Source organism: Gopherus flavomarginatus, chromosome 2 (genome assembly GCF_025201925.1).
Source record: "Gopherus flavomarginatus isolate rGopFla2 chromosome 2, rGopFla2.mat.asm, whole genome shotgun sequence".
Classification (NCBI taxonomy): domain Eukaryota; kingdom Metazoa; phylum Chordata; order Testudines; family Testudinidae; genus Gopherus; species Gopherus flavomarginatus.
The window spans coordinates 111767428-111781391 of record NC_066618.1 but is presented as its reverse complement, the minus strand read 5'-3'; the positions used below and the strand labels follow the sequence as shown (position 1 = coordinate 111781391).

The 13964-nt window shown below is 40.6% G+C and overlaps 1 protein-coding gene and 1 long non-coding RNA gene across 13 annotated transcripts in view; one reads left to right on the top strand and one right to left on the bottom strand.

Moving 5' to 3' along the window:
• FHOD3 (formin homology 2 domain containing 3) overlaps window positions 1-13964 on the bottom strand; it is a 657808-nt gene that overhangs the window by 378445 nt on the left and 265399 nt on the right. The window lies entirely within an intron of this gene.
• LOC127043761 (uncharacterized) overlaps window positions 13134-13964 on the top strand; it is a 134127-nt gene continuing 133296 nt past the window's right edge. For both annotated transcript variants that reach the window (XR_007772308.1, XR_007772309.1), the window contains exon 1: window positions 13134-13394. This is a non-coding gene — a long non-coding RNA (uncharacterized LOC127043761). The remainder of the gene's footprint in view (window positions 13395-13964) is intronic.

Genomic DNA, 13964 nt, shown 5'->3' with positions numbered 1-13964 from the left:
CTAGTAGCCCTTCTCTGTACCTGTTCCAGTTTGAATTCATCCTTTTTAAACATTAGATAAGGACTCTGAGCTCTTCGACTGACATTCATGCTAGCTGAAAGGATTTTATATGGAGGATTTTAATATGCCGGGTAAGAGTAGGATGTGTGTGTCCCATGAATATCAAAATCACAAGGAAATTGCTCCCTCTTTTCCTTTGCTGACTTGACTTTATCCCTTCTTTCATGCTGTTCCTGATTCTTGAAGCATTGAATGATCACCAATGCACATTCCACTCTACCACCACACCACTTCAGAAAACTCAGCTATGCCATATAGCATCCCTGCACTCCTCCCCAGGGATCTGTACTGCACTGGACCCTCCCGTGGCTTTATGGCTAATTATCACTGGCAAAAGACTATGCACATCTCCACTGTCTTAAGCGTAGCCTTGCCTGCTTCCCACAGCAGAGAATTTGGCCCTTGGAGTATAAACACTGCAGGGCCTGCACTTTGTTATATGTTCGACACATCTGACCTACTGTACAGCAGTGTGTACAACACCACCACCACATCAATGATCAAGTCTGAAAAACAAATATAGGCCAACATTTCTGCATTCTTTCCTCAAGTATGACAGATGTCTTATCTCAGTACATTATGGGCCAGGCTTAGTTTCTCCCTCCTCATACACATTTCACATTTTTGCCATTTGAAAAAGTCATCTCTGATCATGTCTCAGAGGAGTCTGTCCTTATAAGAGGATCTCCAAAATGTTACAAAGATGACAAAAGTGATTAAATAGTGTGCCAAAGTGAGAATCTTTTTATTTTTTTGTATCCATCAGATACAAAGTGGCTCTAATGATGACCCAAGTTTGATACCCTTGAAGCTTCTAGTAATGCAGTTCATTTAGATGAAAGGCCAGAATAAATTAACTTTTGTTTTCATGCCATTCTCAACAAGCAGAACTGAAGCTAAGACACTTGACTACTATTTCATGTCTGAAGTCTTTGCTTCAAAGCAATAGGGACAGCACGGTGTGGGTGGCCCTGACACCACAGCTGCTGTATATTATACACAGTTCACAGGACTTAGTCCAAAAAAAAATGTCTAGTAGTAATGATGAAAATGAGGAGAAGAAGGGGAGTAGGAGATTGGTGCTCCGGTACTGTACAGTGCTGTACCCAGAAGTCTTCACTACTGATAATACAAATAGTGTCTTTAAAGTGCTCATTAACTGCGTTCCAGCAACCCTCCAAAATTCCTACTTTAGGTGAAAGTAACTGAACTAATAATGGTGGGAAACCTTACAATAGGCAACAAAACTACTAGAATTAATAATATGTCTTTCTTCACATCCCCACATTTCAAACCATGATCTTAAGACAACAGGGACCACCTCAGTAATGTACAAGAATAATGACAAGGTGGCAAAAATTCAGACCACATTTTTTAGGTGCATTTTTCACTGCTATTTATTCAGGGCAAGTTTCATTCTGTTAAAGCAATGAGAAGAAGCAAATGTATTTAAAAACCCCAACCCATACCATTCTGGTCAGTGTGCATTACAATGATCAAAATAACTGAAACTTTAATTCCATAATTGCATAACACCATAGATTATGATTTTTGGCACAGACCACAAACCCTACAGTTCGCAGATTCAGCAGCTGATTTTGCAAATTATGTTTATTATAAAATAACATCTCAGCTGCAGTTTAGGTTTATGACAGTCATGGCTATTTAACCATTTAAATATTTAACTATTTTTTGATGTTAGGACTGTGATATCTGAGAGATCAATGTTGGTTATTGTTGCTGGAATATGCTGGAATATGGATATTGGATCCAAAATGGAAAACACTTGCTTTGGGACGTCCGCACTAGAGCTGAAGGTGTAATTTCCAACTTGAAAAGACTGCACCAGTTCTAACTGAGCTAGTGTGCTACAAATAGTAGTTTAGCTGCAGTACTGCAAAGACTGTACTTGGAGTCCCAACACTCATGCCACCATGTCTACACTTTTATTTTTAGCATTCTAGCTTGATAAGAAGTACCACGAGTATGCATACCTTCTGCTCCAGTGTAAACATAGACAACAGTGATGGTAAAAGTCATATGCAAAAATGTCATACTGTAATGTATCACATTCCCTATTTATTTTGTTCTTTTCTCTCACACACAGTATTTTGTTTCTAAAATTGTTAACTGCAATGAGAAATATTCTCAGTGTCAGTGTACCACAGATGAACAACTACAGTTGGATTGGAGTAATCTAGTCGTTATTTTCCAGACCTCAGGTTCTCCGGGGAGTACCAACATACCTATGATATCCATGAATGTTAAATTTTGCATTTGAGTCTCATAACTTCATACTCTCCTTGTGGAAAAACCTATCAGAGGAGATGGAGGAAAAGCAGGAACTTTCTATACTATTCTGAAAGAAGAGGAGGGTTTTCCCCACTGTGGAGCTCTCAAGGCATTTGGGCCCTAGAAGGTATGGCTCCCCCAAGATCAACGAGGAATCAGAGATATCTGCCCCCACCTTTGGCTCCCTAGCTGCAGACTATGACTTCCACTGCCCCAAGAAGTCTTTGAGGGGGATATGCCATAGAAGAATGAGCCTCGGGAGGAAAAAAAATGATTACATGTGTTGGGTTCCTTGCATTCACAGATAACCAAGGGACAAACTAGCCCTATAGGATCAGACCACAACATCTCTAAAGGATCCATCAACACAAATGCGGAAGACATGATCCATTCTTCTGAAAGGGTAGCAGAATAACAGCGTCCAGAAACATGTGGTGCGGATCTGAGAATAGAACGGAGGTCTACGAAAGCTTTCCTCATACTGTGGTGTTGAAGTTGCTTTCCTGTCAATACCAGGGCACAGCAATGGGAACATGTCAGCAGCCAAAGTTGTATTATTGTGTGCCAGGCAGCAGCATGCTGGCAATAAACATCTCCTTTGGTATTGGTATGTTATATGTGTTTGTACCCAAAACAGAGTCTCAGCTGAATGAGTAGCTGATCCTGCCTTTTTTGATTTGGAGAGCGTGCATGGCTTACAACACTGGGTAATATGATGAAGGTGCCGGCAGCAATTCTGTAGTTAAGAGCAAGTCTAGATATCCATTATAAGCTACATCTTCTCTCTCTGTCTCTCTTACACTCACACACTTTTTGATTGGAATGACCAATTTGCACAATCTGGGATGCGTAAACTAGGGCATGAGATTTTTTTCCATGAGAATTGGGAAAGTGCAGTGTTGACGTTATTTGCTATCTTAAAATAGCTTGCATTTTAATTCCTTCCCTCAGGCATTATGCTTTTTGAGCTCTTGTGAATCCTATGGATCTAAGTCTCTCCTACCAGCATTCCACCCCTCTCACACACACACTTTTTTTTTTGCCAATTATTACGGCTGGAGATTTGTTGATAGTAAAAGCAGATGTTTATGGCCACATGTGGGGATGTTTCTCTGTATACAGTGGCTACTACATTACGCTGCATTAGTTAAGTCCATGACCTATACCATATGTAACACTTTGGTTAGGAGGCATTTTAAATCACATTGACAGTGGAGGGCAATTATTAAAAGTCACTTTAAAACTGAGTGGGGTTGTTTTTTTCCACAGATGTTCTACAAAGTTTGTTTAAAAATTGTTCTTAAAACATCAAAGTACTGTATCAACATTGCAATACTTATTCCCCACAACCAACATATGTTGCTATCTGGATTTCCTATCGAATATTTATGGACTTAGGGCTAGATTTTCAGAGGTATTTTGATGCCTAAGGATAAAGATAGATGCTTAGTGGGATTTTTAAAATGCCTAGGCACTTAACTCCCACTGAAATCAAGCAAGAACATGGGCTTCTCAAACACAGCCACAATATGGAAACACTTCTGTTTTACTACATCAGTCCTAAGTTCAAGAGCAAGCGGTAGTTCCTGTATCACTGCATTTGAACAACAATAGCTTTGATACCACAGTCATACTGCATGCTTTGGGTTGGCAACCATCTTTCTAAAACACAGGAAAAAAACCATTCCATCTGATTGAAAACTGAATGAATTCACAGACCACCACTCCGTCCAACTCTCTAGCAATGTACTATGTAATGACATTTTCCCACACTGTCAGCCTTGAACTTTAGAATGAGACCATAGGGACAAAATGCTGGTTAAGTAGCATATCAGCTTCCTACGCCACTTTTGGACAGCATCAGCATCTCTCTTTGCTGCATACTTTCCCTACCTGAATTACTTATTACTCTTTCTCAATTTCCTTATTCAGTAAATGTCCATGAGGTCCCATTGGGAAGTCATTTTCTAACTTTATTCTATAAAGCTTCACTGGGATTTTATTTTACATTTATCTGTTACTCTGTAGTAGTCACATTAACATCACACCTATTTCAAGTTTTGATACCAGAAACATCAAACTGTAAAATCAGTCTGTAAATGAAAACTTGAGCTATTTTAAAGCTAAAAGGGAAATGTCAAGGTTCCTGCTTATGCCTACTAGGAATCAACAAGAAAATTACAAAATAATTTAGAAGCCAAGAAAGGAAGAAGAATGCATGGAGTCATTGCTGATGAAAAGTGTGCCTAGTGAGTGGAATCAAATGTCACTCAATGTGGAGAGAGAAATGGGTTGAGTGGTAAACTGACTGAAAGGGTGGTTTTGGTTTACCAGAATCTAGAAGCTTCCAGAGAGCATGGTAAATTGAATTTGGTCTGAGACAGGCTTACCAGTGCGGGTGCAGGTGGCAGGATCTGAACTGTGATACTTTATTACTGTACTTAGAACATAAATGATAAGGAATTTATAAGGAATGAAAGGCAACTGGTACCAGAAGTGTCAATCAAAATTTAATTAGTTACAGTTCATGGCTGCATATAGACCCAGTCCCCTCACATCATTCTTTTTCAACCCATGGACCTTCTGCTATACCTCCTAATTATTCTACTCAAGTCCCTCTTTTGTTTGCAACCTTCTTCATTACAGTAACAATGAGATACAGTATTAACTTGATAGTCTGATTTTCAGCATGTTAGTCAATGAACTAGAAGAACTCAGATTTGCCAAACATTTCAGTTATTCAAGGGATTTCCTCCCCTCCCCCCTCGACCTCTCTCTGCACACACATCTGAATCCCAGAATGCTATTATAATTCAAGTTGTCATCCAAATGCGTATATCAAGCCCAGCATTATGATATCTGAAGATTATCAAAAGGGGCAGGGAACTTTGTCATAGAAAATACCACTTTTGGCAATCTGAGACCTACATACAAAAGAGGATACCTGGTCCTTGGTTCTGGCCCATTGAGGGCTAAATCAAACTTAGTAACACTGCTGTTATAAGCTGTTCAAGAACATTTTGCACACTTTTGCTTACTAACATGAATAATAAATAAGAATAATATGTGATAGAAAAAATTATAAAAACACAGTGAACAATCAGGTCTAGGAAAAGATCTACCCATCAGCCTATTTGGAGTAAAAATCGCATACTATATGAAAAGCATCGACCTACAAGGAAGTAATATGTCAGAGGAAAACACTGAGAACATCAAAATGCTTAACTCAGGATACGGATGGGGAGAAGCAGCTTCTAGCTAATATTGATTTTCATTTTAGTGTGATGACCATTTGCCACACCTCTTGCCCTGATGCAAAATTACTGACCTCCTCTTTCCTCAATTAATACCAAGTTCAAGCAGTTCTGAGACAGAACTATTAGTCAACGGCTGACATTCTATTATGCCTATAGCCCAACATGAGTCTGTTGCTGTTAAAATAGCTCAGTCACATACATTGAAATAGCTCAGCCTAATTCATTGAGATAGCTTGTTAGAAGCCTAAAGTGGAGTTTTTTCCATCTACTGGTTAGTATATAGCTCTGAATTTACAAGCGAAAAATAATATTACATCGTGCATTGTCATGCCTGAACTGGGAATAATAGCTGACCAGCAAGTGATCTGAAATAAATTTCTGAAGCTGGGAGATGGATTAATTATGCATAGTCAAGTTACAGGAAGAATGGAGAAATCAGTGGGGACTGAACATTCCTTACTTTAATCCCAACCTTTAAAACAAATTGACTAAAGGATACTAAAAGATATTGATTCTGCTGTTGATAAATGGCTGGTGTTAATTCCCCTTCATCCTCTGTTCCCAGTGTGTTCCAATGCACAGATTGCACAAACTTTCCTTTAAGATGGTAGTATTTCTTATGAGCTGCAAAAGGAACATTGTATACACTGTCCTCTTAAGTATGCAGCTCAGTATCTTTTAAATGCTATTAGTTACATATTACAGTGCTCTGTTTTGGCTTTCAGTGCTTTCCCTGGGGAAGCAGTGTTGTCTAAGTAAACCAAGTGTAAAGGACAGCTACAGACCAAGGGACCAAATCCTGCTCCCACTGAAGTCAATGGCAAATTTCCCACTGATTTTACAAGGAATAAAACTTGGGCTCATACATATGTTGTCTCCCTTTTTTTTTTCCTACCCTGTCTGCTACATGTGAGTAATTGAATTCTTCATAAACCTGGATCACTTTACACTGCTTGGCTGTAAAGTATGTTAACTGCACTTTACCTTGGATCACAAAATGGCTATGGGAATACAGTAAGCTATACCCTCTACTTATTACAGCAATAGACCTCGTGACCTTCTCCCTGAATAAGACACATCACAATCTCCAACGAAGACCTCAAATGTACCATATAATTACGATAACCTCACAGTCCTCTCTATTACCGTGCCAACTAGATTCCTGATCCGGTTTCTTATTTAACCTTGCCATGTGCATTCTTCTGTCAATAAAAGGCTTAGGGTTTCTTACTGACTGAGAAAATCCGGTCACTAAGGGTTAACAAGCTTCAATGTTCACAGGCTTGGTTCTAAACAGGGTGAGTGACACTGACTATAATTAATACCAAGTTCCAAGTCCACCTGTTCTGTTTTATTAAGTGTCTTGGTGCTGTGGTGTCCAGTAACAGTGAAGGTTTCTGGGACAGAATATTTAGCACATGAAATCAAAAAATGCCCAATTGCATAATTCCCTACAGGAAATCAGTCTCGTACTATTCAGATTTAGCCATACCAAACAGCTGCTAATGAAACAAAAATAACTTGGCATTAATATAGAGCATGAAACAGAGTTAACATTATCATATATTATATTATAAATACCACAAGATAAAATATTACTAGAAAATGCTGCGCTAACATCTTTGGCAAAATGGTATACTCGGTCATAATAAGGCATTGAAACAGAATACAGCCATTTAGCTATTGTTTAAAAAGCTGTGTTTAGGATGCCAACTTTACAAAGGTCTCCTCAGAGAATAATATTGGGAGATCAAATTATATCACTGACATTGCCTTTGGAGGGAGAAAAACTAAACCTATGGCTATCTGAATTCAGAGATTTACAGACAACCATTATTCCCATTGAGTATTTGCTGTTGCTTCTCTGCAGGAAACAAGGATGTCGTTTCACTGGTAACAGCATGAGGAGGCAATTTCTACATCAAAGAGAAAGTTTCCAGAGTATAATTTTGCTACACACTTAATGACTGTATATAAACGTTATTCGCTGAGAAACTATTATTTGGATACCCAATCTATATTAATAGTAGCTATACTAAGTCATAAAATACCCATTTTGGGGTATTTAAAATATCCCATTTATTTTCTTGATCTACCTGTATTACCTTTATGATATCTGGAGATTTAGCAATTTAAGCAGGTGGATTGAATTTCATAAAGTACCCAACCTACATCTAATTTATTTTATTCATAAATGAAAAGAAGAACCTGTTATGTACTTCCACGTTCTAGTACTTACCTTATCTAACTGCAGGTCAATCCAAGTCAATTTCAGTTTCTGAAATTCTGATGTCTCAAGAATCTGCAGTTCTTAGGGAGACAAATTTCCTTTATTCAGAACCAATTACCTAAATATTTTCAATGATCTGAGAAACATTTGGATAATCAGGGTTTACCTGCAACTGTTTATCATAACTCTACCCCTAAGCTCCCAAATCATTGCATGGTGATTTGGCTGAAAGTGTATTCTTAAAGAAAGTCAGGGTTACAATTTTGCAGGCTCTGAAAATAATACATAAATACACATCGGGTTTTTACCTTTACTTTCTTTTTTGATCCTATTAAAAGTCATATTAATACAGATGCTTCTAGTTTTGTCTTCTAGAATGGAACCTTCTGCCTTCTAAGCTTAACTATTACAGCATTTTGGACACCTATATAGTTCTTCAGCACTTCAAACTCAACATGCACACTACATAAATCAAGTTCCAAACATTTCTGAGAAATAATGCATCTTAAAGTGGTATTCTTCCAAAGTTAAAGTCAGCTTTTTGTGACTATGTTTTCCATGTTATTCATCTCAAATTAACATTCAGCATATTGCACCATGGGCAATATGCAGTCTTAGGGCTAAATTATGCCTCTTTGAAGATCTACGGGCATTACTTGAAAATTTCAGCTTATCCTGCACTTGACCAGGATAGTGAGATATATACTGTACTTTGCCCTTTTATTTCTGCTGATTGCTGAGTGGCTATAGGTATGGTTTCTATGTCTGAACTTCTGCCAAAGATTATCAGTATTCAACACATACACAAGCTTAAACATGATCTCTGCTTCCAGCTTTTTGCGGCCCTCATGTGCCTTATTCTAGTCGTCCAATCCAGAAGAGGCAACTCATATTTTTCTACTGAGCATAATATAATAACTCAGATAAGCATTCCATGAAGAAAAATAATTAGCTGACAATGCCTTGTATATATCATAAAAACAACAAAATAGGCTCTTGCGTATATAAGTAACCAGTCAGTGCATGCAAATATGGGTTCTGAGGTCACAACATCAGCTTCATATGCTAATTTCCTAGACGTACTTTAGGTAGCCAGTTCTGAAAATGTGACCCAGCATATTTGCAACTCAAAAGAATTAATACAATTGCACCAAAAACTGTGACTGTTTATAATCTTGGATTTCTCAATATTCTTCACTCAAGCTCCTCAGCACTGCTAATTATGAACTCATTGTCCTAACAGCTAAACTCTGTGATCTATTTCCTTCCAGTTTTCAGGTTCACTTGCTTGCTGCAGTCTTCTCTTAAATCACAGTATCTCTTTAACTAGCTTTAAGTTTTGAAATGTGTTCTGACACACCTGGAATGAAGGATGCCATATAAGTGCAAAAGTCTGTTTGATGAGTTACAAACTGCCTGTGCTATTGGAAACTGCCCATCCCCAAAACATTACTGCAGGGTAACCAATCCCCTGCTTCGCTCTGACTTGTTTCCCTTAGCTCTAAATTACACACTATTTTTGTCCTCTCCACAGCTCACAGAACAAAGCAGCACACACACATTTAACAATGTTCCATAAACCTGGGGCTTGGGGAATGCTGGTTGTGGGATCCGTTTGCTCTTCTGAGGATTCTGTCTTGAAACCATCACTAAAATGTTCCAATATATTTTAAAACAGCCAAAAGCGTCCATCAGTAAAATCCATTACAAAATGATCTTCCAGTACAATGGCAAGCTATTCCAGGATATTTGAAAACACATTTCTGCATTCTCAGCGTGGTGAAATAAATGGATTATCAGTAAAAATGTCAATATTGTCAGCAATATTTTTCCTAGGAGCTGTCAACGCTACTAACGGATTTTGTACAGTTTGTGAGAAAACTTCCATATGCTGAAAGTGGCAAGGCAGACTCTTCAATACTATTAAAATGCAAAAGAGATGAGAAAATCAAGGGGGGGGGAATATATCAGTGATGCGAGTGTTACATCTGGAAGGAAGAAAAGCTTCAGAAATAACCTACAAGTTGTGACTTCCCTTTACCCTAAATTTAGAACACTCATCTCTCTCACCTTAGCCCAGCCACAAATACAGTGAAAACAAACTCATTAGCTGATATACCTATGAATTATATACTTCCACTAGGGTTGTCAACTTTGTTCGGATGAATTCCTGGAGATTTCATCACATGATATAATCTTTAATTAAAGATTGATCTTTAAATCTTGGAGACTCCAGGACAATCCTGGAGGGTTGGCACACATGTGCTAATTAGAATTAATATAAACATAATATATAGAAGCACTGTGATACATAAACCCCTCTTGCCAACTGGCAAGGGGTCACATCGCCTCGACACACACAGTACGTGCACTGCCAGCCCATACCCCGATTCTGGTACGCAATTCTGATTCACCAAAAAAAAATGCACATGAGGTCTTAAATGAAAGCCAAGTTACACTGATCATTAATACCACTGTGAAATGTATGTACAGATATTAGGTAAGGAGTTATGTATGTATACTGAAAATATATTCTTAGATTCTGTATCACAGAAGAGGTGTAGAAACAGGTTTCCTGTCAGACAAAAGACATTTATTCACCTCTCTCTCTGCTGGCATGTAAATTTGGCATTGTAAGCCAACACAATGATGGCACATTTACATATGAAGTCAACAGAGAGATATGAAGTCAACAAGGAAGAAAGCACACAGCAGGGGAGGAGAACCTTATATTGAGATACACCTCAAAGGTTTGCTGGAATATATGTGGGGAACAGAGAACACACCCTCTCATCTTGCACCTAGGAAGTAAACAGGCAATTTGTTTACATTCACGAAATTGGGATCTCAGCCAGCTTTAGTTGAAACGCTGCAGAGGATATTTGGGGTGAGGAACTTCTGCAGACAAGAGGTTAGCCTGGTAAGTTAAGTCTAGTCTCTAGAAGGCATGTTATGATTATGTTTCATATGTAACCTTTAGTTTCCATTATCCTTACTTATTATTTCTTGAATCTGTGATAACCTTATTGTTGTTTTCACTATAAATGTATCTCAGTGCTGTGATATTAAGCAAGTAGATGATCCTGTGCTGAATCATTCAGACTGGTATGTGCCCTGTTCCCTGAGAGACTGCAGTCCTGATACTTCCGTGAGAGTTCAGTGGAGATGGGGCTGGACACTAGAGACAAACACTTCAAAGGGATTCGGGTACATTAACCTACACGGCAAAGTGAGGGGTGACATAGTCCAAAGGAGAGTGCTTGGGTGGCTAATGGACTGGAGGTGTCTGGGAGCTAACACCCAGTTAACCACCAGCCAGCCTCCTTCTCTCTAGAGGCAGGGAGGTAACAAGGTGACTCTCAGTCATGTGTATCACGAGAACCATCACAAACACATCTGTCACTTGTTATCTTCATTTAATAAAGCAAATCTTAACTAAAAATCTAAGGAAGATTGGCTGGAGCAGGTGGCAAGGAGAGATAGAGCCTTTCACCTCTAGTTCTGCTCCAGCAAGGTCACCAGTGAGTGATGTCTGTTCAGATGTTTATATGAAATGAACTGCTGGTTTCATTGACTAGTTTCAACCCACTACCATGATTAGTATTAACTAACAATCTGGCAGCAATCTCAACAGCGAGGCCACAGAATGAGTGCATATGGAGAATGAGGTACGCCCAGTAGAGAACCCTTTATCTCAAGGTTGGCAATTGAGTCATGCTGTCAAGGGTGTCTGGAGAAGTTTGTCCTACTATTGCCTGGATTGTATGTATTATGGGGATGAACAGACTATTTCAGTCTCCAGGGTTCTCAGTCTAGCAATTTTCACAAGTACTCAACTACACATACAAGTTTATTTAAAAACCCACTTTCTCCAATGTATTTTCAGTAATTTAATTTGTCAAAACAATGGACAAGAAGCCAAACCATTACACATCTTTAAGCCATTCGATAATCGTTTCTGAGAGAACAGATGAAACTGTTGTAATGGCCATCAAAGGCCAAAGCTGGCTGCTGACTTAAAATTTTTCAGACTTACCTGAGACCAACACCATAATGAAATGTTAGTGTAGACCAGTGGTCTCCAACCTTTTTACTCCCAAGATCACTTTTTGAATCTAAGGGCAACTCAGGATCTACCCCGTCCCTTCCTCATGGCCCCATCCCTTCCCCAAAGCCCTGCCCTGCTCACTCTATCCTCTCCTCTCTCTGTTGCCCACTCTCCCACATCCTCACTCACTTTCACCAGGCTGGGGAGGGCTGGGCCCTAGGCTGGGGCCAAGGGGTTCAAAGCATGAGAGGGGGCTCTGGGCTCAGTCTGGGGCAGGGAGTTGGGATGCAGGATGGGGTGTGGGGTGCAAGCTCTAGGAGGGAGTTTGGGTGCAGGAGGGGGCTTGGGACTGGGACAGAGTGTTGAGGTGCGAGCTCTGGGGTGAGGCCAAGAGGTTCACGGTGTGAGAGCGGACTCTGGGCTAAGCCTGGGGCAGGCAGTTGGGGTGCAAGAGGGGATGAGAGGTGCAAGCTCTAGGAGGGAGTTTGGATGTAGGAGGGGGCTCAGGTCTGCGCAAGAGTGTTGGGGAGCAGGAGGGGGTACAGAGTGCTGGCTCTGGGAAGGGGATCAGGACTGAGTCAGGGGGTTGGGGTACACAAGGGGGTATGGGGTGCTGGCTCTGGGAGGGAGATCAGGGCTGGGACTTGGGGTGCAGGAGGAGAGTTGGGGTTCAGAAAGGGGTATGGGATGCTGGCTCCAGGAGGGGACTCAGGGAGGGGGGTTGGGTGTGTGTCCTCCCGCCAGGCAGCACTTACCTCCAGTTGGCTCCCGGTTAGAGGCAGGAGCAGGCTCCCTGCCAACCCCAGCCCCACACCATTCCCAGAAGGGGCCAACGTGTCCCTGCAGCCCCTGGGGTGGAGAGGAGAGGGGGCACGTGGCTCTGCGCACTGCCCCTCTCTGCAAGCACTGCCACCACAGCTCTCTCAGTCAATGGAAGCTGCAGGGGAGTGCCTGCAGGCCAGAGAAGCAAGTGGAGGGAGACCCCTGTCCCCTCACCCCCGGGGCTGCAACGGCCGCTTCCAGGAGTAGTGTGGGGCTGAGGCAGCCTTAGCGGCAGCCATACTACACTGCCACCAGAGATAGCGATTGACTGGGAGATCCTCTAGGATCGATCAGTCGATCGCAATCGACCGGTTGGTAACCACTGGTGTAGACTTTGAGTAAAATTTTCCAAAACATCTAAGATGGGTATGATACAGGAATCTGAATACTTGGAAATCAAGCATAACAAGAAGCTAAGCTTGTCATAAACAGATAGCTAAGGGTTAATGTCTCTTTCACCTGAAGCACCTGACCAGAGGACCAATCAGGAAACCGGATTTTTTCAACTTTGGGTGGAGGGAATTTTGTGTCTGAGTCTTTGTTTTCTGTCTGCCTGCTTTCTCTGAGCTTTGGAGAAGTAGTTTCTACTTTCTAGTCTTCTGTTTCTAAGTGTAAGGACAAAGAGATCAGATAGTAAGTTATATGGTTTCTTTTCTTTGGTATTTGCATGAATGTAAGTGCTGGAGTGCTTTGATTTGTATTCTTTTTGAATAAGGCTGTTTATTCAATATTCTTTTAAGCAATTGACCCTGTATTGTATCATCTTAATACAGAGAGCCCATTTGTATGTATTTTTCTTTCTTTTTATATAAAGCTTTCTTTTAAGACCTGTTGGAGTTTTTCTTTACTTCAGGGAAATTGAGTCTGTACTCACCAGGGAATTGGTGGGAGGAAGAAATCAGGGGGGGGAGATCTGTGTGTGTTGAATTTGCTAGCCTGATTTTGCATTCCCTCTGGGGGAATAGGAAAGTACTTTTTGTTTCCAGGATTGGGAACAGAGAGGGAGATTCACTCTGTTTGGATTCACAGAGCTTGTGTCTGTGTATCTCTCCAGGAGCACCTGGAGGGGGGAAGGGAAAAAGGATTATTTCCCTTTGTTGTGAGACTCAAGGGATTTGGGTCTTGGGGTCCCCAGGGAAGGTTTTTCAGGGGGACCAGAGTGCCCCAAAACACTCTAATTTTTTGGGTGGTGGCAGCAGGTACCAGGTCCAAGCTGGTAACTAAGCTTGGAGGTTTTCATGCTAACCCCCATATT